Consider the following 27,865-nt stretch of genomic DNA (forward strand, 5'->3'; position numbering starts at 1 on the left):
GTCATATCTTCCTGGATACAAACTAGTAATAATTGGTAGTTTGATGAATTTTTTGGCTTCCGAATATATTTAAGTAGACACACAGTATTCGGAAATACACTCACTACCGAATATATATATTGAAAAAATCTCAAAATTTCTGATATAGGAAAAATCCCATTTTGGGGCCAGTATTTATTCGGAAGACAATATAATGTTTTATATCTCCGATTGTGTAGGATAAAATTTTAGAATTTCTGAACTCCAGTTGATGAATATTCGGTTGTAAACATGTTTAGTTATATTCCGATTGTTTCTCATTCGGGAAAAATATGTGTCTTCTTACTTCCGAATTTGTTCATTCGGGTTATAGTTGTGTACTTTGTCTTCCGATTGTCTAGGATGAAAAATTTAGAGCTTCTGAACTCCAATTGATGCATATTCAGTTGTAAATATGTTAGTTAGCTTTCGATTGTTTTGTATTCGGGAACAATATGTGTCTTCTCACGTCCGAATGTGTACATTCGGGTTATATTTCCATACTTTGTCTTCCGATTGTATAGTTTGTAAATATTGTTCCTTTCTTTGTTGTTTAGACAAAGTCGAGAAAGGAGGAAGAAAGTGACAGCTAGTGTTAGGAGGGAAAGGAGCGCCAAAGATAATTCAAGTGCTCAACAAAGCTTACAAGAACAAAGCAGTCAACAAGGAGTGCAACCAAGTGTTGAACAAAGTGTAGAACAACAAGGCAGTGAACAAGGGGTGCAACCAAGTGTTGAACAAGCCGCTCAACAAAGTGCAGAACCAACTGCTCCACAAGTTGCACCCCACCATGAAATTGAACTAGTTGATCCAGTGCCAAGAGTAGAAGAAGAAGGACAACCAAGTGGTACCCAAAAAGCCAAAAAAGGAAAAGATGGTGTAAAGAAGGATATTGCTAAGAAAGCATCACATCTTGTCCCTCAGCACTTGAAGAAGAAAGGTATTCTAGCAGGCACAATCCTTGGGCTACCGGCGGATGGAGGAAAATTGCTATTTGGATACAAAGACTCATGGGCCAGAGAAATATATGAAACCGAGGTAATAAAATTACTATTTTTTATTAATGTATTGTCTATGTGTTATATCGTAATATTTGTATTAAGGATTTTTTTATGTACTTTAATAGGATCATCAAGATGCGGTCCGTCTACTCAAACCTACCGCCGCACCAACAAAAATGCTTGCGTGGCCTTTATCCGGTGAATGTGAAAGGTTCAAGTCAATTGTTGCCAACTCGGGGTTAGCTAATGCCGACGAGAATTCATTGTTGGAACATGATCATGTGGCCATATCGGCGTTCGTGGAGAGAATGTATCCTGAGACCGATACTTTCCATATGCCGTTTGGGGAGATGACGATTACTCCGGATGATGTTGTGCAGATTCTTAACCTTCCCGACCAAGGCACAGCTGTGAAGTTTAACTACACAAAGCAGTTAAGTTGGGCACAACTTTATGCTCTAACTAAAAAGTGCTTAGGTTGGGATGAAGAGACAACAACATCAGAGTTTAGGAGGCATGCAAGTTACAGAACAAGACAGATCAACATTACAGCTTTGATGAATATGTTTCGAGGCACCTTGGAGAAGCAAAAGAATGGAACGTTAATTAATGAGCAAGTGAACCACGCTGCCACCGCATATCTCCTTTGTGTATTGGGATGTGTCATATTCCCCAATACTTCTGGCAACCGGATCGACGCCAACCTTATACAACTTTTGGATCCTCTCCATGAAGTCGGTGACTATTCTTGGGGAACGGCATGCCTAGCATTCTTGATGGAAGAGTTGAGAAAGGCTTCGAGGCTAGGAACCTGCCAAGTTGCCGGGAACGTGGCTCTATTGCAGGTTTTTTCTTTAACTCTATAACTCACTCTATAGTTATTCGGTAGACAATACATATGATGCATATCCATAACTCCAAATGACGCATATTCGGTAGGAAATTATCCATCTCTTTTCCCGATTGTTGGTTATTCGGTGGTTAGGTACTTACTTTGTTTTCCGATTATATACAATCGGAAATATTCTTTTGATATTAGAACCGAATATACAGGCCAGAAAAGCTATAGGTTACTGAACTCCAAATGACGCATATTCGGTAGGAAATTATCCATCTCTTTTCCCGAATGTTGGTTATTTGGTGGTTAGGTACTTACTTTGTTTTCCGATTATATACAATCGGAAATATTCTTTTGATATTAGAACCGAATATACAGGCCAGAAAAACTATAGGTTACTGAACTCCAAATGACGCATATTCGGTAGGAAATGATCCATCTCTTTTCCCGAATGTTGGTTATTCGGTGGTTAGGTACTTACTTTGTTTTCCGATTATATACAATCGGAAATATTCTTTTGATATTAGAACCGAATATACAGGCAAGAAAAACTATAGGTTACTGAACTCCAAATGACGCATATTCGGTAGGAAATGATCCATCTCTATTTCCGAATGTTTGGTATTCGGTGGATAGGTATTCAGTTTTATTTCCGATTATATATAATCGGAAATAAAGTTTGGAAATTACTACCGAATATATACAATCTATTTACTAAAACTTGGTTTCTTATGTATATAGGCATGGATATATGACCACTTCCCTATCCTGAAGTTGGCCGGAGAGAACCCGGGATGGTGCAAAGGTACTCCTAGAGGAACAAAGTATATATTTGAAGACAACCGTTCTAGGACAAAAGAGCAGCAGTTGATTCGCATGAGGGAGATTTTGGACCAATTGAAGGCCTCGGACGTATGCTTTGATCCATACAAGGAAGATCGAGCCAGTGGGCATATAAATGTTCGGTCGGACTTGTCCCTTTATTTTGGACCGTTGTGGCACCCCACAGGATATGTGATGTATAACCCCTCTAGGGTGATGCGACAACACGAGTATATACAACAGCAACCTGTGGAGAAAATAGGGGATTACTACAAATTGGAGTTGGAGTTGTGCTCTTCTAGTGGTGATAATCTCACGATTGTTCACACAGGCCCACCTACTGTTCTTGATAACTGGGATAAGAGGAATGACTTCATTATCGACACTGGTAGACGAACCGCCCGAGGTGATGAAAATTCTCCAGACTATATGAGTTGGTATAACAAGGTATCACATCCTTTGGTTATCCGTGAAATCAAATCCAACACTACTGCGGCGGGTTCAAGTTATAATTGTATCATCAAAGACAAACCAGCTGGTTATGATAGACTGGTGCGTGTTCTTATATTTTTGTTCATTTTATATTATTCCTATAAATCTTAGGTAATTACCGTTTGATGTTATGTCATTACGTATAAAAAACAGGTTAATAGGTTCAAGCGTGTTTCCAAAATGTTAACTGCATGCCTGAAGAGCGGAGATCCCATGCCAGCTGAGAAGATCAAAGAGGCTAGAGATCTAGTTGATAATATGGATAACGAAGATTATGCTGCCCAGTTTGGGGAGAAAGTCACGAAGAGGCATCAGCCCAAGGTGGCAGTATCAAAGACGGGTAAAAGAACTCGAGCTTCATCGAGCGCTGAAGCTGCTCCAACTGAAGCTGCTCTAACTGAAGGTTCTCAAACCCGTGGTCGTGCAGGACTGGGAGGTAGTCACGGTCGTAAAGTAAAAAAGAGCAGATAAATAAAAATGATTTGTGTTGTACATTCGGAAGTTTGGGTAACTAAGTTACACAAGTTCAAATGACAATGATTTGTGTGGTACATTCGAAAATTTTGGTAACTAAGTTAATTTCCGATTATTTGAAGTTCAAAATTTGAAAAGTATCAGTTTTTCCCAAATTCTGATTTTTGGGCCATCGTACATTCGGAACTTTACAAAAAAAATTATCCTCCGAATATTACAAGTTCAAAACAAACCATGCCATGGCTCTAGGTAGTTCCAAGGGCCAATATAGAAGGTTAGACACCCCATATTCGGAAGTTTTGGTAACTGAGTTAACTTCCGATTATTTTAAGTTCAAAATTTGAAAAGTATCAGTTTTAGCAAATTCTGATTTTTGGGCCATCGTTGATTCGGAACTTTACAAAAAAAAGTATCCTCCGAATATTGCAAGTTCAAAACAAACCATGTCATGGATTTAGGTGGTTCCAAGGGCCAATATAGAAGGTTAGACACCCCATATTCGGAAGTTTTGGTAACTGAGTTAACTTCCGATTATTTCAAGTTCAAAATTTAAAAAGTATCAGTTTTCCCAAATTCTGATTTTTGGGCCATCGTTCATTCGGAACTTTACAAAAAAAATTATCCTCCGAGTATTGCAAGTTCAAAACAAACCATGCCATGGCTCTAGGTGGTTCCAAGGGCCAATATAGAAGGTTAGACACCCCATATTCGGAAGTTTTGGTAACTGAGTTAACTTCCGATTATTTCAAGTTCAAAATTTGAAAAGTATCAGTTTTTCCCAAATTCTGATTTTTGGGCCATCGTTCATTCGAAACTTTACAGAAAAAATTATCCTCCGAATATTGCAAGTTCAAAACAAACCATGCCATGGCTCTAGGTGGTTCCAAGGGCCAATATAGAAGGTTAGACACCCCATATTCAGAAGTTCTGGTAACTGAGTTAACTTCCGATTATTTCAAGTTCAAAATTTGAAAAGTATCAGTTTTTCCCAAATTCTGATTTTTGGGCCATCGTTCATTCGGAACTTTACAAAAAAAATTATCCTCCGAATATTGCAAGTTCAAAACAAACCATGCCATGGATCTAGGTGGTTCCAAGGGCCAATATAGAAGGTTAGACACCCCATATTCGGAAGTTCTGGTAACTGAGTTACCTTCCGATTATTTCAAGTTCAAAATTTGAAAAGTATCAGTTTTTCCCAAATTCTGATTTTTGGGCCATCGTTCATTCGGAACTTTACAAAAAAAATTATCCTCCTAATGTTTTATTCGGAGGGAATACGTGTATCGTTAGCAACCGATTGTAGTGCATCATTGGTACGAAACCTCAACGGCCATATTTTCAGAAACCTCAACGGCCATATTTTCAAAAATTAGAGCCGTTGGAACTCTAATCTATATAAGGAGGGTAACCCCTCTCAGTTATTATTGAGTAAAAAATCAGAATGAAAAACCTTTTCAATGTCAAGTCCATCATCAATCGACAACATACTTCGAAGATGCAAGCGAACAACTACATCAATTGCAGCAATGGAAGAAGAAATAAAAAAAAAGGAACAAACAACCCAAAAAAATTAAACCATCGTTAGTGGCAACGAAGGAGGAGGAAGAGGAAATCAAGGCTAAGAAGCGAGGTGAAGAACAATTCCATCATAGAGAAAGATTAAAACAAGTTGAGGAAGAGACCGAATGGATAAAAAATTATTACATTGTGAAAGATCTACCCAAAGAACAGCAGGACGATCGTATATTTTGGATTAACGTTTCATTGGGTCCTTTTGTTGGTAAGTACAAGAAGCCACGCCACAATTATGAACCATCGCATGTTTCTTCAAGGGTGCACCATGTTATAAAATTGTGCACCGAGTACAACCGTATTCTTGCTAGGCACGGAGACGACAGGTTTGCGGCACAAGATGCTTATTCCAAGTGGAGAGGAGAGTCGTTTCTACATTTCGAAGCCGCATTGATTGTTGCATCTCGGACTGGGAAAAAAGAATAACATGTGATGTTTGAGTGCTGTAAATTCAAATTTTTAATATTAATCGGCGGTTTGATAAAATATGGAATTCCCGAATATGATTAATCGGATTGAAGTGTTATAATATTGTTGTTCCGATTACTGATTAATATTCGTAATCAAAACGTGTATCAAAGAGCCCGATTCCTACATTCGGGAGACAACATTGTATTATTTGCGACCGATTAAATTATATATCTTCACAAAAAAGTTTCCAAAAAACTTGTACAAATTACATGTTCGAAAAAAAAGATCAAACATCGTCATCATCCGAGGGGATCAATTCGAGTAACTCAGCGGGAAAGTTGTGGTCCATAACGCGATCTCAATCAACCATGTTGGACTCATATTGTTTCACCCAATCCTTGCAATGGTTCATCGGGAAGTAATCATGCCACTTACTCAATGGAGGTAACGGACAATCTTTCTTTACTCTTAAACCGATAAAATGCATTTCATTCACAAATGCCATTACGATTCTTTTATCTTTAGCCGACTCGTCGCAAGCCGTTCTTGTGGGTGCAAACGTCATGCTAAGTCCATACATAGGAGGAACAAAGAAATGTACCACGCAATTCAAAACGTCCGCTAGGAGATATCCAAATTTAGGCATTGTCATCCAATACTTGGATCCGATTGTCTTCAATCCCTTTCGGCACTTCACACGCGCAACTAAGTCTTTGAACTCTTGTTCTTTGTCGTATCTATCTCCCCGCCTCATCATCTCCATATAAAAACCCTTTTCCTTCACTAGTTGTACCGCCATCTTATTTCTTAAATATTGGAATTGGGTGACATCTTCGATATCCGCCTCTCTAAAGTAACCCATTTGTTCCGTAGCAACGTGAAACCCACAATTTCCATCCCCATCAACCTCGTCGGTCGACAAAACAAATGAAATGATAAGTGGAGGGAGTTGTTCCAAATACTCTTTGTATATTGTATATGTGGATCGATTTGGTCTTCCATTAAGATCTCTAGGGCAACGAAGAGTACCTTTGTCCTCTTTTATAGTAAGAATTTCCATTGATTGGGTTTGTTGCGAGGCGTTCATTTGCTCAACAAATTCTTCGACAACATTGGGTTGACTTACTTGAGAAGGCTCTGTAGAGATCTTTGGCCTTACTTTCCGGGTGGTTGGTCCACTTTGATCATTTCTTGGACGACCTGTTTTCTTAGGCTCCGTCTCATATTCAAATTCGGATTCCGAACGCTCGTGCCTAGACAATATTCTTTTATTAGACAAATACTCCTTCAACTATTTTCTTTGGATGGTCCTCGACACTTTGGTGTTCGGCCTACCGGTGTTCTTTTGCTTAATAGGTTCATCAACCTCCCTTAAAGAAGGGTGAAGGGATTCCTCCAAATTATGCATCAATATTTGCTTCTTGGTGCCGTTTGATGTAGCGTAACGCTCGGCTATTCGTGCACACAATTCCGACTCCAAGAAAGACGGACCATCAACTACCGGGGTGTTCGGAGTGAAATTTAATTGCTTCCAAAATGGGTGAATATCATCGATGTCAATCACTTCAACATACCTACCCAACTTATGACGACACGGGAGTCCAATACCTATCATATCCTTGCAAACACAAACCGTATTCTCGTCATCATAAGTTTTATATAACTTCAATTGTTTCATCATGCGATTTATTGACCATCTTGAAACTTTATGAACAACTCCCCTTAGAAGCAATTTTTCCTTAATATGTTCCATCGGGAATTGGTGTACACTAAATTGCATACATTTCCTAATCTTTACGAGATCACGATTGGTGAATTCATGGATTGCTTCTTGGATCGACACAACTCCATTTTGACTACCAATTAGTATTTTCTTTAGTCGACCATGAGACCCCTCCGCAATGCTTGTCGCCTCGTTCTTGAAGTTACGATATTCATATGTCCATGCAAACACAAACCTCTCCTTAATCGTTAACCATTGTTTTTTACAATACTCAACCGGTTTTGGGTAGTTCGTGCCGTATTCATCCTCAAATTTCTTCAAGTTACATTCGTAAATTTCCTCGGTCATCGACCAAACGATTTTGTCCCATCCTTTCATGAACATTTTCCAAATAATTCCATCCTCCTTCCACTTTTCTTCAAATAGCCTATCCTCTTCCTTACGTTCTTCCACGGTTAATTTACTAATGCGCTCATCCTCTTCCTTTGACCTCTTGGTACCCTTCCTTGGTCTTTTAGCTTGGAAATGATGATGGAAATTGGTTTTGAGATTGCATTGAATGTGCCACTTACATTGCAAGTTTTGGGCTTCCGGAAACACTACCGCTATTGCATGCATTAAGGCTTGATCGTTATCCGTTACAATAACCCTTGGAAAATTATCACCGTTATAAATGGACCTCAACGTCTCCAACATCCAAATGAAACTCACATTGTTCTCATGATCCATTAAACCCCATGCAATCGTAAACGTATTTTTGTCCGAAGTATGGCAAGCAATGTTCAACAACGGCATGTTATACTTGTTTGTCTTATAAGTAGCATCTATCAAAAAAAATTGATGAAAGCATTGATCCAATTGGATCAATTCGGGATGTGCCAAGAAAATACGAACCACTATACCATCATTTTCTTCCCTTCTCAAGGTGTAGCCGTGTAACTCTGCTAACCACTCCGATTGTTGCATGACCGTTCTACCATCCTGATGAGTGCCAAATATTGTATATATTTATCCCTTTTTGTTGGCATTTAACTCATCTTTTGCGCATTAATTCTACATTTTATCCCATATTCTGTATTTTCATTGTTTTCAAGAATAAATATTTTTATTAATTAATTTTGCATTTTTAGGTAATAAATAAAGTTCGGATGAGACGTGGAGCGAAAAGAGCAGAAAAGTAGTGAAAAGCCGGGAGAAATTACGCAAGGAAACCGCAAAGAATGGTGCGCACAACCTCATTTTCTACACACAAAAGCGCCTCCGTTCTCAGCCATCAGATCAGTTCTCAGGAGCATCCGACGGTCGCTCCTTCATAGAGCATCAAAATCTGATGTTTCTGCCGAGCACCACAGCGCTGAAATTCCAAGCCTTCAGATTAGATGGTAGTTGAATCCAACGGTCGCTCCTATGCCTGTGCATCAACTCCCGATGATTCCGCCTAACACTACAACACCTAACTCAATCTAGCACCGTTGACTTCGTTGTATTTTACATCCTACGGTCGCTACAAGCTGCCTCTTCCTTAGCCGTCCGATCTACCTACCATCGTCACATCCTACGGACCAGATAGCTGCTCATCAACTTCAGATAATCCCGCTTCACGCCCTAGCACCAAACCCTATACTACCACCCAAACACTCCCTCCTTCCCAAAACTTCATCTCCTTCACCCGACAGTTGCAGAGCTCTGCAACTCCACCACCTCCCCCCTCTGTCGCTGTCGTTTCCTTCACCACCACCAGTTCCATCACTGCCACTACCATCTCTTCACCGACAACACCCTAGCCTAGTTATTTTCTTCATCTCACAACCTCTGAAACCCTAGGTTTTGGGGTGAGTAAAATAGCTAGAAATTAGGGGACAATAGGAGCAGGAAGAGCATCAGAGGGACATCAAGAAGCATGGGTCGAGCCAATTTTGGGAGATTGTAAGCAAATTTTATGTAATTTAAAATTGCCCTAATTTTCTGATTTGGGGAAAATGGGTGTAAACCCTAATTTGCTAATTTGGGTATAAAAGGGGATGTGTATGAGATGTTAAAACTTGTTCTTGGACTAGCCAAGTTTCCACCCAATTTGGGTTAGCTTAATTTCAACTGTTACTGTTATTATCTTGCTCCTGTTACATTGCACTGTTAACCATTTGCATATGTTTTTATTGTGCTGTGTATGATGTTGTTGTGTGTATCTGTTTGATGTTTGTTAGTTTAATGTTCTAAATTCACCACTAGGGTGAAGATGAAACCTTAATGCCACTGTGTAGGAGACTACAATTCTGGCCTCTCATCACATTGCTCTCACATTGTATGTCATGCATATAGTGTAGTTAGGATCCCCCTGTGACTGAAAGTGCAGCAACCCATGTGAATTGCTTATGGTCCAAACCTCAGACTAGTTATGCTTTAATCAGATAACTAGTACCTTGGGAGGACATTTTGGTTGCAATTGGAATATCCAACTTAGTCTAGGTTAAGAGGTGGAATCAATGCCCTAGTTTGCCATCCATCTTCAACTGTTAGTATTGTTTTCTTTCATTTGTTTGGTTTTCCTGCATTTTCTGTTTTGCATTTTCATTGTTTGTTTCCCCTGCTGCTATTTCTCTTCCTGTTAATTGCTCCCTTTTCTTTTTCTCTTGGCCTTGTGCTGCTGTTACTTGTTATTCTTGCTGCCTCATCCTTGTGCTGCTGCTGCAGTACTGCTTTTTCTCTTGGCCTTGCAGACTGCTGCTGCTACTTGCACTGCTTGTGCAGCTGCTGTGCAGACCTGCAGTACTGTCTGCTGCTACTCCTGCTTGCTTTTTGTTCACTGCTTAAGCAGCTGCAGCTGTTGCTGCAGCTCTGTTGTTACTGCACTGCTGCCTTTCTGCAGATGTTGCTGCCAAGTTGCAGCTGCTACTGCATTTCTTCTACTGCAGCTGCTTCTTCTGTGCAGCTCTTCCTCTGTTGCCCTGCAGCACTGCTGCATTGCTTCCTGCCACTGTCTTTCTTGCACTGCTACTGCCACTCCTTGCCTTGTGCTGCTGTTGCAATACTGACTTCTCTTCTGTGGTTGTTGCATAGCTGCTGCTTGCTTTGCTCCAAAGCTCACTTCATTCTTGAGCCCAAGTTCAACTCAGTGAAGCCCAAAGGCCCAGATTCTTAACTGTAAGACCAAAACCAAGGTCTAGTTCACTAAGGCCCAGTTAAGGCAAAAGCCTAGTTCACTACTAAGCCCAACTTGCAAGTGAACTGTTAAGCCCAACTCCTAGTTGAACTGTTGAGCCCAAAGCTCAGACCAGTTTCTAGAACCACAGCCCATTTGCACTTTAAAGATAACTGAGCCCAAGCTCAGTTCATTTTATGTTTAACAAACCCACTAAGCCCAATCCATTCAAAGGGCATTCAAACCCAATAGTACATTAAGCCCAACACTTCCAAAGGGCTTCTAAGCCCAAAGCAAATCTAGGAACCCAATTAGCTAAAACACTTCCGAAACACACCCGATCTCTGTGGATCGACCCGTACTTGCACGAGCTACAACTGACGACCGTGCACTTGCGGTATTACTGTAGGCCCGTTTCCATCGCATCATTTCTATACACCCTTCCGGGGCCTGCCAAGTTTTTGGCGCCGCTGCCGGGGATTGGTGCTGTGTTTTATCTGTGTTTTTCTTAGCTATTTTGCATTTCATTTCATAGCATTTGCATCTGCATCTGCTTCATTTCATTTGCTATTGGACCTGCTGATTCTGAACCTGTTTTTCCTCTGCTGGGACGCCACTAAGGAAAAGAACCAAAACCCAACTGGGTTTTTGCAACAATATCAGAGCAGCTGGGCTGTGCTAAAAAGGTAAGCCTAAACCCATTCAATTGAGAGAACCCAACCTGTGGGCTTCCAATTTTTTATTTGTGGGCTTGTAATAATTAACCCAATTTTTTGGGCTTTTTATTTTTCTATTTTGGGTTTGTAATAATTTATTTGTGGGCTTGTATTTATTTTGTGTGGGCTTGTTTAAATTCTTCCATTGGACTTGTATTTTGGACTCTGGGTTTAAACCCAGCTGAGCTTATAACTGGTTGTGGACTTGTAAGTGGACCTCGAAACCAAAGTTTTAAAACAAACGTCGGGCCTTAACCAACTGGGCCAAATTAAACTTTCAAAATTAAAACTTGGATTTTCGTAGGCCGCAGCCTTCCTTCCATTTCATTAGAGGCTTGCACAGTGGGCTTGCTCCCATTTCAAAAACCAAATTTTATTTTCTTCATTTTATTATTTAAAAAAAAAAAAAAAAAAAAAAAAAAAAAAAAAAAAAAAAAAAATTCTTTTGCTCCCATTTTAAACCAAACTTTTCTTTTACAGCCCATCAAAACCAAAATTTTCCCATAAACCAAATTTTTTAAATTTTCCCATTTAAAACCAAATAGTGGGCTTTGTGTCATTTCAAAATGGACCAACCTCGTGCCCTCCATGAATACATGTATCCATCAATACAAATTCCATTATCATGTATTGTATTACCTCAAACCAATAACCCTTTTAAAATAAATGCAAACATGATACAAATACTTCCTATATTTCGAGGGTTCGATTCTGAGAACCCCTATACTCATGTAAGAGAGTTTGAACAAATTTGTCGGACTATGCAACCTGATCATTTGTCCGAAGACTCTCTGAAATTGCGTTTGTTTACATTTTCTTTAAAAGAAAGAGCCAAAACATGGTTTTACGGTTTGAGACCACAATCAATCACCACTTGGGAACAACTCACTAATCAATTTTTCCAAAAATTTTTTCCACATCATAGGACCATCGCTATTCGTCAAAATATCAATTGTTTTGTCCAATTGGATGAGGAAACTGTTTTTCACTATTTTGAACGTTTTAATGATTTGTTGAGTGAATGTCCGCACCATGGAATTGAGAAGTGGAGACTTGTCGTCATCCTCTATGAGGGACTAGACTTTGAATCTCGAACCATGGTTGAGTCTATGTGTAATGGTGAATTTATTGATAAATCTGTGGATGATGCATGGAATTTTTTAGCCGAGATTGCAGAAAAAAACCATCAATGGGAATCCGTTAGGGAAACAGGAACAACACCACATGATATGAATCACCCTCATGAATTAGAGTTTTATTCTTGTAATAGCTCCGACCTTAGGATTGAAAATTATCCTAGATTGCAAAATGCCTATCATAATGATGATGATGATTATGATGTTATGTTAGAAGAACATGTCTCTACTGAAAATGTTATGGAACCTTTGGGTTCAAATACATTAGGCTTCTTTGCCCCGACCTTAATGCATGATATTTCTTCTAGTATTCCATGTGATGTTTCCCCTGATGTGCCGATACATGAAAATCAATCTGTTGATGATGTTGATAATTCTGATTGTAATCTTGCCAATTTGATTGATGATTGTGAGCATGATGTGACATGTGTAGATGAGTTAGAAGATTTTGATTTGATTGATAATGATATGCCTATTCTTCTACCTAAGTCACAATCTGATGGCCTTCCACCCAACCTAGATTTGGTTTGTGCCAATATTGTAAAACCAATTTTTCTGAAAATTCCTAATCTAGGATTGGAACTGTGTGCTTCCCAAGTCCTCTTGGACTATTTTGCTTCAAAATATAACACTTTTAAAGAGCCACAGTTGGAAATTGCATGTTTGCCCATCCCGAAAACAGTCCATTATGAGTTAGACCTTTTGAATCCTGAACCCTTAAAATTGTTAGATTTTGTGCTTAAAAGTAAACCTGTTGAACAATTTAGGTTTAGAGGTGATTCATTCGGTTTTTCACTCTCACTCCCATTTAAGTCCAATTTTAGTGTTTTGAAACTTCCTTTGTCTCTACACTTCGTCTTTTGGGTTGATCCTCAACTCTTTAGATTGTTAGTGTATGGTGATTTTTTTTGTATATAATCCAGTAGATAAAAATTTTAAAAATCCTTTTGTTCCTTTTGTATATATTTTGCTAATCCAATATGATCTCGGCTGAAATATGTTGGATTTTTTGCCTTGAATAACGGAGTTTTAATTCTGCTTTCGCCGTACAATCGGGTATTCTCTCTCCTTTTACTCTACTCAGCATGTCCCTTTCCATATGATGCATTTTAATTCTTTCCATACTTTGAAACATTGAGGACAATGTTTAGTTTAGGTTTGGGGGTATAGAGTAGATACCACGATAATATGCTATAATTGAAAACAAAACTCTTTCTTTTTGAAAAAAATTGAAAAATTCCAAAAAAAATTGAAAAATTGAGAAATTCAAAAAAATTAAAAAATTGAAAAAAATCATAAAAATGGAGCTCATTTACCTTGAAATGTTGACTCTTGTGCAAATATGTATTATTTTTAGGAGTCTTAGTCTAGATATTTAGGCACCCTGATTCTAGCACAATTCACATAGTGATAAGAAATTTGCACGCGCACGATCTACCAATACATGTATGGCCTCGATCTTCAAGGTGTTGGATAGGAAGTTACGATTGCCAATCACTTTAGAATACTGAACGAAACTGGACTAGCTTGTTCTTTGGTTGGTTGGGATAGAAGATGGAGGTTACATTAAGAAAGACAACCATCGAATTTAACTGGGTGCATCAAAAAGGGCTACCTCTTGCAAAGTGTCATGTAATTTTTGTTTCTTTTTGTTATATATCAAAAGTGTTTCCTTGTCAAAAAAAAAAAAATATCAGAAAAATCAAAAAAAAATCAAGTATTTTTTCAATTTCATCATCTCTTGTTCCAAAAATAAAAAGAGATTAGTCAATGTAAATAAGAGTCATGTAAATAGTCATCTTTTGTTGTTTCGTTGTAATAAGCAAGGAGGGTGTATGCCATTGATGTACAACGCGAGAAATTGTGAAATACCTCCAACTCATTCACAATTCTCGTAAAGTCCGGACAGCTAGCTAGATTTCGACCTCAGTTCTTAGCCTGAGAAACTATCTCTTGGTGATTAGTAGTCATAACTTCAGATCTTTCTTTACACATGTGTAGATACACTTTACACTCTTATCACATGTCTTTATTTGTTATCAGTGCTAGGATTGTGCCTTCGATAGCTAGATTGACATCTCCATTTTGCTGTGAGCTTAAACTGTTTTGCACATGTCACATTTTGATGGAATCTGAGCTTATATTTTGTCCTTAGGTTTTGTAGGCACACCTCTGGTAAACCTTCACGAGACTTCAACTCGTCCACTAGGGACACTTAGTGGTTTAAAAGGCTTAGTGCATACGCTAAATGCATTCGAGAGACCAGCGACAGTGGTATAGTTAGGATTTCCTTAGTTTGTTTTTACTTGAGGACAAGTAAAATTCAGGTTTGGGGGTATTTGATGAGTGCCAAATATTGTATATATTTATCCCTTTTTGTTGGCATTTAACTCATCTTTTGCGCATTAATTCTACATTTTATCCCATATTCTGTATTTTCATTGTTTTCAAGAATAATATTTTTATTAATTAATTTTGTATTTTTAGGTAATAAATAAAGTTCGGATGAGTCGCGGAGCGAAAAGAGCAGAAAAGTAGTGAAAAGCCGGGAGAAATTACGCAAGGAAACCGCGAAGAATGGTGCGCACAACCTCATTTTCTACACACAAAAGCGCCTCCGTTCTCAGCCATCAGATCAGTTCTCAGAAGCATCCGACGGTCGCTCCTTCATAGAGCATCAAAATCGGAAGTCTCTGCCAAGCACCACAGCGCTGAAATTCCAAGCCTTCAGATTAGATGGTAGTTGAATCCAACGGTCGCTCCTATGCCTGTGCATCAACTCCCGATGATTCCGCCTTACACTACAGTACCTAACTCCATCTGGTGCCGTTAACTTCGTTGCACCTCAGAATCCGACGGTCGCTTCACACATCCTTCCATCTATCCGTTCGATTCCACTCAGATCCAATGATCCAACATCTCAGATTCTCCAACATCTAAATTTGATATCCCGCCTCACACAGTAGCAGCCTATACCTATACCCTGAACCCGACCCATTCTTCTCCTCTTTCTTTCTTCTCCTCCACCCGACAGTAGCTCTGCAACTGCAACTGCACCTCCCCTCTCTGCCATGCCGCTGTCGCTTACACCACCATCACCTCCACAGTTCTGCCACCACCACCAGTTCCATCACTGCCACTACCATCCCCAACACCCTAGCCTAGCTATTTTCTTCATCTCACAACCTCTGAAACCCTAGGTTTTGGGGTGAGTAAAATAGCTAGAAATTAGGGGACAATAGGAGCAGGGAGAGCATCAGAGGGACATCAAGAAGCATGGGTCGAGCAAATTTTGGAGTTTGGAAGCCAAATTTTGGGTAATAATTTAAACCCTAATTGTACTGTGTATTGATATTTTTGGGGAAAATGTGTTTAAACCCTAATTTGTTAATTTGGGTATAAATAGAACTGATGTATGAGATGTAAAAGTTGTTCTTGGACTAGCCAAGTTTCCACCCAATTTGGGTTAGCTTAATTTCAATGTAAATTGCACTGTTAGTTTTTGGATGCTCCTGTTAACTTTCATTGCCCCTGTTAGTTGCATATTCACTCTTAATTGCATTTGTTGTTATGTTAGTCTGCAATGTATGTTAGTTTACTCACTGTTAATCACTGTTATGCTCAATGTTAGTATTGCCCTGTCACTCACTGTCACTCACTATCACTCACTGTCATGCTGCTTGTCATGTTCTAAACCACCATGCTAGGGATTTGATGAATCTCTAATGTCTTATTGTGTAGTACATTGATCACATTGCTCTAGAAAGCTAAGCAGGTTTAGGAAAAACTTGAACTTAGCTCATCATCACCTCACTTTCACAATGTATGCCAAGTATACTTTGTAGTTAGGATCATGAGCTGCTGATAAGCTGCAACTCAAGCTGAATTCATAATCCCTTGACTAGTTGTGCTGTAGAAAGACAATTAGTGCTTTGGAAATAATACCATAGTTGTGTTTAACTTTCTATAGGAGAATACACAGTAAAAATTAGAGTGAATTCAACCCCTAGTTCCCATCCATAATCTACTTCATTCTCAACCACAATTCATTCTTCAACTGTTTAGTTTAGCTTTGTTCTTGCTTTGTTTTGCTTTTACCTTGATTGTTCCCCCCTGCCCTGCAACTCTGTTGCACCCCTGCTTTGCTTTTTGTTCACTGCTTGAGCAGCTGCAGCTGCTGCTGCAGCTCTGTTGTTACTGCACTACTGTGCATTTTCTGTGCTGCTGCCACTTCTTCTGGTGTGCTGCTGCTGGTGCCTGTTACTCTACCAGGTTGCTGCTGCTGGTGCCTGCTGCACTGCTTCTTGCCTCTCTGCAGCTGCCGCTGCCAATCCACTTCTCTGGGCTGTTGCATTGCTGCTGATTGCTTTGCTCTCCACAGCTCACTTCCAAAAGCCCAGAGCACAATCTGAGCCCAACTGTAAGACCAAAATCAAAGCCCAGTTCAGTAAGGCCCCAAGTCAAATTCATAGTCAAGGCCAAAGCCTAGTTCTCTGTTAAGCCCAACTCATAGTTGAACTGCTGAGCCCAAAGCTCAAATCAGCTCACTGAAACAAAGCCCAACTCTCAAATACCAAGCCCAATTACTGTAAAAGGCCATTTCACTGTTCAGGTGAGATTGAGCCCAAAGCTTAAACAAAGAACCAAAGCCCATTTGCACTTTAAATATAACTGAGCCCAGGCTCAGTTCATTTTATGTTTAACAAACCCACTAAGCCAAATCCATTCAAAGGGCATTCAAACCCAATAGTACATTAAGCCCAACACTTCCAAAGGGCTTCTAAGCCCAAAGCAAATCTAGGAACCCAATTAGCTAAAACACTTCCGAAACACACCCGATCTCTGTGGATCGACCCGTACTTGCACGAGCTACAACTGACGACCGTGCACTTGCGGTATTACTGTAGGCCCGCGTTTTTATTGCGCTCATTTTTATACACCCCTCCGGACCTGCCAAGTTTTTGGCGCCGCTGCCGGGGATTGGTGCTGTGTTTTATCTGTGTTTTTCTTAGCTATTTTGTATTTCAATTCATAGCATTTGCATCTGCATCTGCTTCATTTCATTTGCTATTGGACCTGCTGATTCTGAACCTGTTTTTCCTCTGCTGGGACGCCACTAAGGAAAAGAACCAAAACCCAACTGGGTTTTTGCAACAATATCAGAGCAGCTGGGCTGTGCTAAAAAGGTAAGCCTAAACCCATTCATTGAGAGAACCCAACCTGTGGGCTTCCAAATTTCTTTAATTGTGGGCTTGTAATAATTAACCCAATTTTTTGGGCTTTTTATTTTTCTATTTTGGGTTTGTAATAATTTATTTGTGGGCTTGTATTTATTTTGTGTGGGCTTGTTTAAATTCTTCCATTGGACTTGTATTTTGGACTCTGGGTTTAAACCCAGCTAAGCTTATAACTGATTGTGGACTTGCTTCCACTCAAGAGTGGACCTCGAAACCAAAGTTTTAAAACAAACGTCGGGCCTTAACCAACTGGGCCAAATTAAACTTTCAAAATTAAAACTTGGATTTTCGTAGGCCGCAGCCTTCATTCCATTAGAGGACCAACAGTGGGCTTGCTCCCAATTTTAAAAACCAAATTTTATTTTCTTTATTAAAAAAAAAAAAAAAAAAAAAAAAAAAAAATTCTCTCATTTCAGTCCAATTTTAGTGTTTTGAAACTTTCTATGTCTCTACACTTTTTCTTTTGGGTTGATCCTCAACTCTTTAGACTTTTGGTGTATGGTGAATTTTTTATAATCAAGTAGATAAAGTTTAAAAACACTTTTGTTCCTTTTGTATATATTTTGCTAATCCAATATGATCTCGGCTGAAATATGTTGGATTTTTGCCTTGAATAACGGAGTTTTAATTCTGCTTTCGCCGAAATCGGGTATTCTCTCTCCTTTTACTCTACTCAGCATGTCCCTTTCCATATGTTGCATTGTAATTCTTTCCATATTTTGAAACATTGAGGACAATGTTTAGTTTAGGTTTGGGGGTATAGAGTAGATACCATGATAATATGCTATAATTGAAAACGAACTCCTTCTTCTTTTTGAAAAAATTGAAAAATTCCAAAAAAATTAAAAAATCAAAATTCAAAAAAATTAAAAAATGAAAAATCATAAAAAATGGAGCTCATTTACCTTGAAATGTTGACTCTTGTGCAAATATGTATTTTTATTAGGAGTCTTAGTCTAGATATTTAGGCACCCTGATTCTAGCACAATTCACATAGTGATAAGAAATTTGCACGCGCACGATCTACCAATACATGTATGGCCTCGATCTTCAAGGTGTTTGATAGGAAGTTACGATTGCCAATCACTTTAGAATACTGAACGAAACTTGACTAGCTTGTTCTTTGGTTGGTTGGGATAGAAGGTGGAGGTTACATTAAGAAAGACAACCATCGAATTTAACTGGGTGCATCAAAAAGGGCTACCTCTTGCAAAGTGTCATGTAATCTTTTGTTTCTTTTTGTCATGTATCAAAAGTGTTTCCTTATCCAAAAAAAAAAAAAACGATGTATATATTCAGAAAAAAAAAAAATCAGAAAAATACCAAAAAAATCAAGTATTCCATCATCTCTTGTTCCAAAAATAAAAGAGAGTAGTCAATGTAAATAAGAGTCATGTAAAGAGTTATTTTGTTGTTTTTTGTAATAAGCAAGGAGGGTGTATGCCATTGATGTACAACGCGAGTAATTGTGAAATACCTCCAACTCATTCACAATTCTCGTAAAGTCCGGACAGCTAGCTAGATTTCGACCTCAGTTCTTAGCCTGAGAAACTATCTCTTGGTGATTAGTAGTCATAACTTCAGATCTTTCTTTACACATGTGTAGATACACTTTACACTCTTATCACATGTCCTTATTTGTTATCAGTGCTAGGATTGTGCCTTCGATAGCTAGATTGACATCTCCATTTTGCTGTGAGCTTAAACTGTTTTGCACATGTCACATTTGATGGAATATGAGCTTATATTTTGACCTAGAACTTTGTAGGTACGTTCTAAGCAAACCTTCACGAGACTTCAACTCGTCCACTAGGGACACTTAGTGGTTTAAAAGGCTTAGTGCATACGCTAAATGCATTCGAGAGACCAGCGACAGTGGTATAGTTAGGATTTCCTTAGTTCTGTTTTACTTGAGGACAAGTAAAATTCAGGTTTGGGGGTATTTGATGAGTGCCAAATATTGTATATTTTTATCCCTTTTTGTTGGCATTTTAACTCATCTTTTGTGCAGTAATTCTACATTTTACCCCATATTCTGTATTTTCATTGTTTTCAAGAATAAATATTTTTATTAATTAATTTTGCATTTTTAGGTAATAAATAAAGTTCGGATGAGTCGCGGAGCGAAAAGAGCAGAAAAGTAGTGAAAAGCCGGGAGAAATTACGCAAGGAAGCCGCGAAGAATGGTGCGCACAACCTCATTTTCTACACACAAAAGCGCCTCCGTTCTCAGCCATCAGATCAGTTCTCAGGAGCATCCGACGGTCGCTCCTTCATAGATCATCAAAATCGGAAGTCTCTGCCAAGCACCACAGCGCTGAAATTCCAAGCCTTCAGATTAGATGGTAGTTGAATCCAACGGTCGTTCCTATGCCTGTGCATCAAATCCCGATGATTCCGCCTTACACTACAGTACCTAACTCCATCTGGTGCCGTTAACTTCGTTGCACCTCAGAATCCGACGGTCGATTCACACATCCTTCCATCTATCCGTTCGATTCCACTCAGATCCAATGATCCAACATCTCAGCTCGCCAAACATCAAAGTTTGATGAACCCGCTCAACACCCTAAGCATCAAACCCATCGACCCAAAACAAACACCCACCTTCTTCTTCCCCAAAACTCATTTCCCCCAAATTTCTTCTCTTCCCCCGACCATGGCAGACCCTGCCATGTCTGCTCCGCCGTCTCCATCTCCACCACGACCACAAGGACGCCACCACCATCACCTACCTCTTCCCTAGTCGTGTCTGTCTTGTTCTTAGCATTAATTTTTGATGCTACCAAGAAGACAAACATAGCTAGGGTTTCACAGTGGAGAGAAGAAGGAAATTGGAGCAGCGTTCGAGTAAAGGATTAGCAGAGGAGGAGAAGTACAAGCATGGGTCGAGGCTATTTGCATCAGAGAGTGAGTTTAATTTCCAATTTAAAAATTAGGGTTTCCAATTTAGGGTTTCTGAAAATTTGGATATTTTGTAAGCTATAAAAGGGAAGTGATGTGAGATGTAAAAACTGTTCTTGGACTAGCCAAGTTTCCACCCAATTTGGGTTAGGTTAATTCCAATGTCAAATTGCACTGTTAATGTCTAAATGTGTGATATTCCTGTAATGCTTGTGTTCTTGTTATAATTGTATTTGCATCCTGTTAGTGTGTTAGATGTTTGTGTTCACATGTTAATTTCAGTTCAATGTTTGTTTGTGTGTGTTCATGTTAGACTTTCTATTCATTGTTACTCACTGTTATGATGTTTGTCATGTTCTAAACCACCATGCTAGGGACTTGATGAATCTCTAATGTCTTATTGTGTAGTACACTGAATATATTGCTCTAGAAGGCTAAACAAGTTTAGGAAAAACTTGAACTTAGCTCATCATCACCTCACTTTCACAATGTATGCCAAGTATGCTTTGTAGTTAGGTTCATGAGCTGCTGATAAGCTGCAACTCAAGCTGAATTCATAATCCCTTGACTAGTTGTGCTGTAGAAAGACAATTAGTGCTTTGGAAATAATACCATAGTTGTGTTTAACTTCCTATAGGAAAATACACAGTAAAAATTAGAGTGAATTCAACCCCTAGTTCCCATCCATAAATCCATTTTCAACTGTTAGTCTTGTTTCCTTCCACTTGTTTGGTTTACCTGCATTTTCTGTTTTGCATTTTCACTGCTTACTTGCTTTCCCTGCTGCATTTCTTCTATTGCTGCAACTGCTGCTGCAGTACTTGTGCTGCTGCACTGTTTTTCCCTCTTCTTGGCCTTGTGCTGTTTTGCCACTTCTTTGCCTGCTGCTCTGCCAAAGTGCTGCTGCTGCCCCTTCTTCTCCTGCAGCCAAGCCAATTCTTCTGTTGCTGCTGCCTTTCTGCAGCTGCTGCTGCCAAACTGCTGCAGCTCTTGCTCCTGCTGCTTGCTTTGCTCTCCATTTACTAAGCCCAACCATCTGAGCCCAACTCACAGTTCACTTCCAAAAACCCAGAGAACAATTTGAGCCCAACTGTAAGACCAAGGCCAAAGCCTAGTTCTCTGTTAAGCCCAACTCATAGTTGAACTGCTGAGCCCAAAGCTCAAATCAGCTCACTGAAACAGAGCCCAACTTTCAAAAACCAAGCCCAAATCAAATTGAACTGTTGAGCCCAAGGCTCAAACCAGTTTCCCAAAACCAAAGCCCATTTGCACTTTAAAGACAACTGAGCCCAAGCTCAGTTCATTTTATGTTTACAAACCCACTAAGCCCAATCCATTCAAAGGGCATTCAAACCCAATAGTACATTAAGCCCAATACTTCCAAAGGGCTTCTAAGCCTAAAGCAAATCTAGGAACCCAATTAGCTAAGACACTTTTCCGAAACACACCCAATCTCTGTGGATCGACCCGTACTTGCACGAGCTACAACTGACGACCGTGCACTTGCGGTATTACTGTAGGCCCGTTTCCATTGCACCAAATTTATACGCCTTTCCGGACCTGCCAAGTTTTTGGCGCCGCTGCCGGGGATTGGTGCTGTGTTTTATCTGTGTTTTTCTTAGCTATTTTGCATTTCATTTCATAGCATTTGCATCTGCATCTGCTTCATTTCATTTGCTATTGGACCTGCTGATTCTGAACCTGTTTTTCCTCTGCTGGGACGCCACTAAGGAAAAGAACCAAAACCCAACTGGGTTTTTGCAACAATATCAGAGCAGCTGGGCTGTGCTAAAAAGGTAAGCCTAAACCCATTCAATTGAGAGAACCCAACCTGTGGGCTTCCAATTTTTTATTTGTGTGCTTGTAATAATTAACCCAATTTTTTGGGCTTTTTATTTTTCTATTTTGGGTTTGTAATAATTTATGTGTGGGCTTGTTGTTTAATTTGTGGGCTTGTATTTATTTTGTGTGGGCTTGTTTAAATTTTTCCATTGGACTTGTATTTTGGACTCTGGGTTTAAACCCAGCTGATAACCGATTGTGGGCCGCAGCCTTCCTTCCATTTCATTAGAGGCTTGCACAGTGGGCTTGCTCCCATTCAAAAACCAAATTTTATTTTTTTAATTTTATTTTTCTTTAAAAAAAAAAAAAAAAAAAAAAAAAAAATATTTCTACTTTGCTCCCAATTTTAAAACCAAATTTTTACTTGCTCCCATCTTAAACCAAATTTTTATTTTTACTCCCATTTTAAACCAAATTTTCAAATGTCTCCCACCAAAACCAAATTTTTCCCAAAAATCCAAACCCTTTAAAAACCAAATTTTTCCCAAAAATCCAAACCCTTTAAAAACCAAATTCTGAGCTTTGTAAACTCTTTACTTAGCCTTTGAGCCCAATCATGTATAGATCTTTTTCTACAGTTGGGGAATACAACAAATCCCTTAGAGAACTTGCGTGTGGACAAACTTCACGTTATGCACCTCCCATAGACCATGATGTCAATAGTCATAGGAATTATTATGGACATTTTCAAAGTCCCGAGCCGCAATACATGAACCCTAATGACTATTCATACATGCATCATTCGCCACAACGTGAAAATGAACATTTTGCTAGTGCCTCACTCACACAATCATCACTGATCGATCAATTAGAAGCTCGAATCGCAGCTTTAGAAATGCAATCACATGAGGAATCTGTCACATCTAATTTTCTTAGGCAACCTAAAATCTATGCATGTCCTGCATGTGGTAGTTTAGACCACCCTGTTGAGAATTGTCATATTTTGCATAATTTTAAGCAATCTAGAGAAAATCCAAGGTATGAAATGCCCATGAATTGTGAGAATGGTAGTCATTGGGACCATAATCAATCCTTTGAGGGTTGCGATCAATATTTTGTAGACCCTAATGACCATGCATACATGTACCATTCACCACAATTTGAACATGAAGAATTTTGTACTCTCATGAATTTAGACTCCACCACAGAAGCTTTAAGACTTAGTGAGCAAAACTTCGATAGATCTACATCACGAATTCAGGCATATTTAGATCAGATTTTGCTTCACCTACAAAAGGAGGAAATTCATGAGGAAATGTATGTTGTCCCTAATGAAGTGTCTAGTCCCATTCATGTAAATGATGTTGAATATGAACCTAATTTAGAGGAACATGAATCGACTAACGACACCACCACTGTTAATGAGGACCAATATGCATGCTACCATGATGATGATTATGATGAGATGTTAGAAGAACATGAAAATATTGTGGAACCTGTTGGTTCAAAAACATATGGCTTCTCGCCCTCGACCTTCATGAATGTTGTTTTTTCTAATACTCATTGTAATTCATATGATTTTGATATTGACATGGGATTCGTACAATTATTCTGTGAAGATGAACATGACATAGGAATAGTTGAATCTTCTGTAGACACTAATATGCATGAAAATATATTTGATGTGTCTGATTCTCTACCTAGGTCACATTGTGATATTTCTCCTGATTTGCCAATGCATGAGAATGAATTTATTGATGATGTTGATGATTCTGAGTGTGAACTTGCTAAACTGATTGATGATTGTGAGCATGATGTGACATGTGTAGATGATTTAGGAGATTTTGATTTGATTAATAATGACGCACCTATTCTCCTACATGAGTCACAATCTGTTGGCCTTCCACCCAACCTAGATTTGGTTTGTACCAATATTGTAAAACCAATTTTTCTGAGAATGCCCAACCTAGGTTTGGAACTGTGTGCTTCCCAAGTCCTCTTGGACTATTTTGCTTCTAAGTATAATACATCTGAGGAACCACAGTTGGAATTAGCATGTTTGCCCGTCCCTAGCACAGTTCATTTCGAGCTAGACCTTTTGCATGATGAACCCCCGAAACTGCGCGATTTTGTTTTCAAAATTATATCTTCTGTAAAATCCAGGTTTGGGGGTAGCTCATTTTGTTTCACAGTTTCACTTGCATGCCTATCATATTATTATTGTGTGAAGCTGTTGAAGTCTTTACACTTTGTCTTTTGGGTTGATCCTCAACTCTTTAGATTGTTAGTGTATGGTGAATTTTTTGTATATAATCCAGTAGATAAAATTTTAAAAAAACCCTTTAGTTCCTTTTGTATATATTTTGCTAATCCAATATGATCTCGGCTGAAATATGTTGGATTTTTGCCTTGAATAACGGAGTTTTAATTCTGCTTTCGCCGAAATCGGGTATTCTCTCTCCTTTTACTCTACTCAGCATGTCCCTTTCCATATGTTGCATTTTAATTCTTTCCATATTTTGAAACATTGAGGACAATGTTTAGTTTAGGTTTGGGGGTATAGAGTAGATACCACGATAATATGCTATAATTAAAAACGAACTCCTTCTTCTTTTTGAAAAAAATTGAAAAATTCCAAAAAAAAAATTGAAAAATCAAAATTCTAAAAAAATTAAAAAATTGAAAAAAAAAAAATCATAAAAAATGGAGCTCATTTACCTTGAAATGTTGACTCTTGTGCAAATATGTATAATTATTAGGAGTCTTAGTCTAGATATTTAGGCACCCTGATTCTAGCACAATTCACATCGTGATAAGAAATTTGCACGCGCACGATCTACCAATACATGTATGGCCTCGATCTTCAAGGTGTTGGATAGGAAGTTACGATTGCCAATCACTTTAGAATACTGAACGAAACTTGACTAGCTTGTTCTTTGGTTGGTTGGGATAGAAGGTGGAGGTTACATTAAGAAAGACAACCATCGAATTTAACTGGGTGCATCAAAAAGGGCTACCTCTTGCAAAGTGTCATGTAATCTTTTGTTTCCTTTTGTTATGTATCAAAAGTATTTTCCTCAAAAAAAAAAAAAAAAAAAAAAAAAAAAAAAAAAAAAAAAAAAAAAAAAAAAAAAAAAAAAAAAAAAAAAAAAAAAAAAAAAAAAAAAAAAAAAAAAAAAAAAAATCAAGTATGTATCAATTCCATCATCTCTTGTTCCAAAAATAAAAAGAGAATTGTCAATGTAAATAAGAGTCATGTAAATAGTCATCTTTTGTGTTTTTGTGTTGTAAGCAAGGAGGGTGTATGCCATTGATGTACAACGCGAGAAATTGTGAAATACCTCCAACTCATTCACAATTCTCGTAAAGTCCGGACAGCTAGCTAGATTTCGACCTCAGTTCTTAGCCTGAGAAACTATCTCTTGGTGATTAGTAGTCATGACTTCAGATCTTTCTTTACACATGTGTAGATACACTTTACACTCTTATCACATGTCCTTATTTGTTATCAGTGCTAGGATTGTGCCTTCGATAGCTAGATTGACATCTCCATTTTGCTGTGAGCTTTAACTGTTTTGCACATGTCACGTTTGATGGAATATGAGCTTATATTTTGTCCTTAGGTTTTGTAGGCACACCTCTGGTAAACCTTCACGAGACTTCAACTCGTCCACTAGGGACACTTAGTGGTTTAAAAGGCTTAGTGCATACGCTAAATGCATTCGAGAGACCAGCGACAGTTGTATAGTTAGGATTTCCTTAGTTCTGTTTTACTTGAGGACAAGTAAAATTCAGGTTTGGGGGTATTTGATGAGTGCCAAATATTGTATATATTTATCCCTTTTTGTTGGCATTTAACTCATCTTTTGCGCATTAATTCTACATTTTATCCCATATTCTGTATTTTCATTGTTTTCAAGAATAAATATTTTTATTAATTAATTTTGCATTTTTAGGTAATAAATAAAGTTCGGATGAGTCGCGGAGCGAAAAGAGCAGAAAAGTAGTGAAAAGCCGGGAGAAATTACGCAAGGAAGCCACGAAGAATGGTGCGCACAACCTCATTTTCTACACACAAAAGCGCCTCCGTTCTCAGCCATCAGATCAGTTCTCAGAAGCATCCGACGGTCGCTCCTTCATAGAGCATCAAAATCGGAAGTCTCTGCCAAGCACCACAGCGCTGAAATTCCAAGCCTTCAGATTAGATGGTAGTTGAATCCAACGGTCGCTCCCTTTCTGTGCATCAAAGTTTGATATCTCCGACTTACACTACAGCACCTAACTCCATCTGGTACCGTTAACTTCGTTGCACCTCAGAATCCGACGGTCGCTTCACACACCCTTCCATCTATCCGTTCGATTCCACTCAGATCTAATGATCCAACATCTAAGCTTCGCAAATATCGAACTCGATGCAGCCGCTTCACACCCTAGCACCGAACCCATCCACCCCAAACAAACAGACCCTTCTCCCATTCTTCTCCCGAGCTCTTCTTCCCCTTCTTCCCAAAAAAATTGCAGAGCTCTGCAACACCACCTCCTCCTCTGTCTCCTCTGCCGCAACCATTCCCTCACCACCACCAGTTCCATCACTGCCACCACCATCTCCAACACCCGACAACACCCTAGCCTAGCTATTTTCTTCATCTCACAACCTCTGAAACCCTAGGTTTTGGGGTGAGTAAAATAGCTAGAAATTAGGGGACAATAGGAGCAGGAAGAGCATCAGAGGGACATCAAGAAGCATGGGTCGAGCAAATTTTGGAGATTGGAAGCTAAATTTTGGGTAATAAGTTAAACCCTAATTGTACTGTGTAGTGATATTTTTGGGGAAAATGTGTTGAAACCCTAATTTGTTAATTTGGGTATAAAAGGGAGGTGCTGTAGAATGAAAAACTTGTTCTTGGACTAGCCAAGTTTCCCCCTAATTGGGTTAGGTTTGATTTTAATTTCATTGTCAGTTTTCATCATTTGCATATTTTTCTTCTTGTTCACTGTGTTGTGTTTGATGTTGTGTAATTGTTGATGTGTTGTTAGTTTAATGCTCCTGTTCATTTGTAATTGTTCCTGTTTAGTTCTAGGTGTTAGCATGTTCTAATTCACCACTAGGGTGAAGATGAAACCTTAATGCCACTGTGTAGGAGACTACAATTTTGGCCTCTCATCACTTTGCTCTCACATTGTATGTCAGGCATACATTGTAGTTAGGATACCCCTGTGATTGAAAGTGCAGCAGCCCATGTTAATTGATTATGGTCCAAACCTCAGACTAGTTATGCTCTAATCAGATAGCTAGTACCTTGGGAGGATAATTTGGTTGCAATTGGAATATCCGACTTAGTCTAGGTTAAGAGGTGGAATCAATGCCCTAGTTTGCCATCAACCTTCATTCTCATCCACAATTCCATCTTCTACTGTTTAACTTTGCTTTCTTGTTTTCTTTCATTTGTTTTACTTTCACTTCTCATTTGCTTTACCTGCACTGCTGCATTACTACTTGCATTTCTGTTTTGCACTTTCTTTACTACTTGTTTGACCTGCAACTCTGTTGCATTTCTGCTTTGCATTTACTGCACTGCTGCTACAGCTCTGTTGCT

This window comes from Papaver somniferum, chromosome 11 (assembly GCF_003573695.1).
Source record: "Papaver somniferum cultivar HN1 chromosome 11, ASM357369v1, whole genome shotgun sequence".
Taxonomy (NCBI): Eukaryota; Viridiplantae; Streptophyta; class Magnoliopsida; order Ranunculales; family Papaveraceae; genus Papaver; species Papaver somniferum.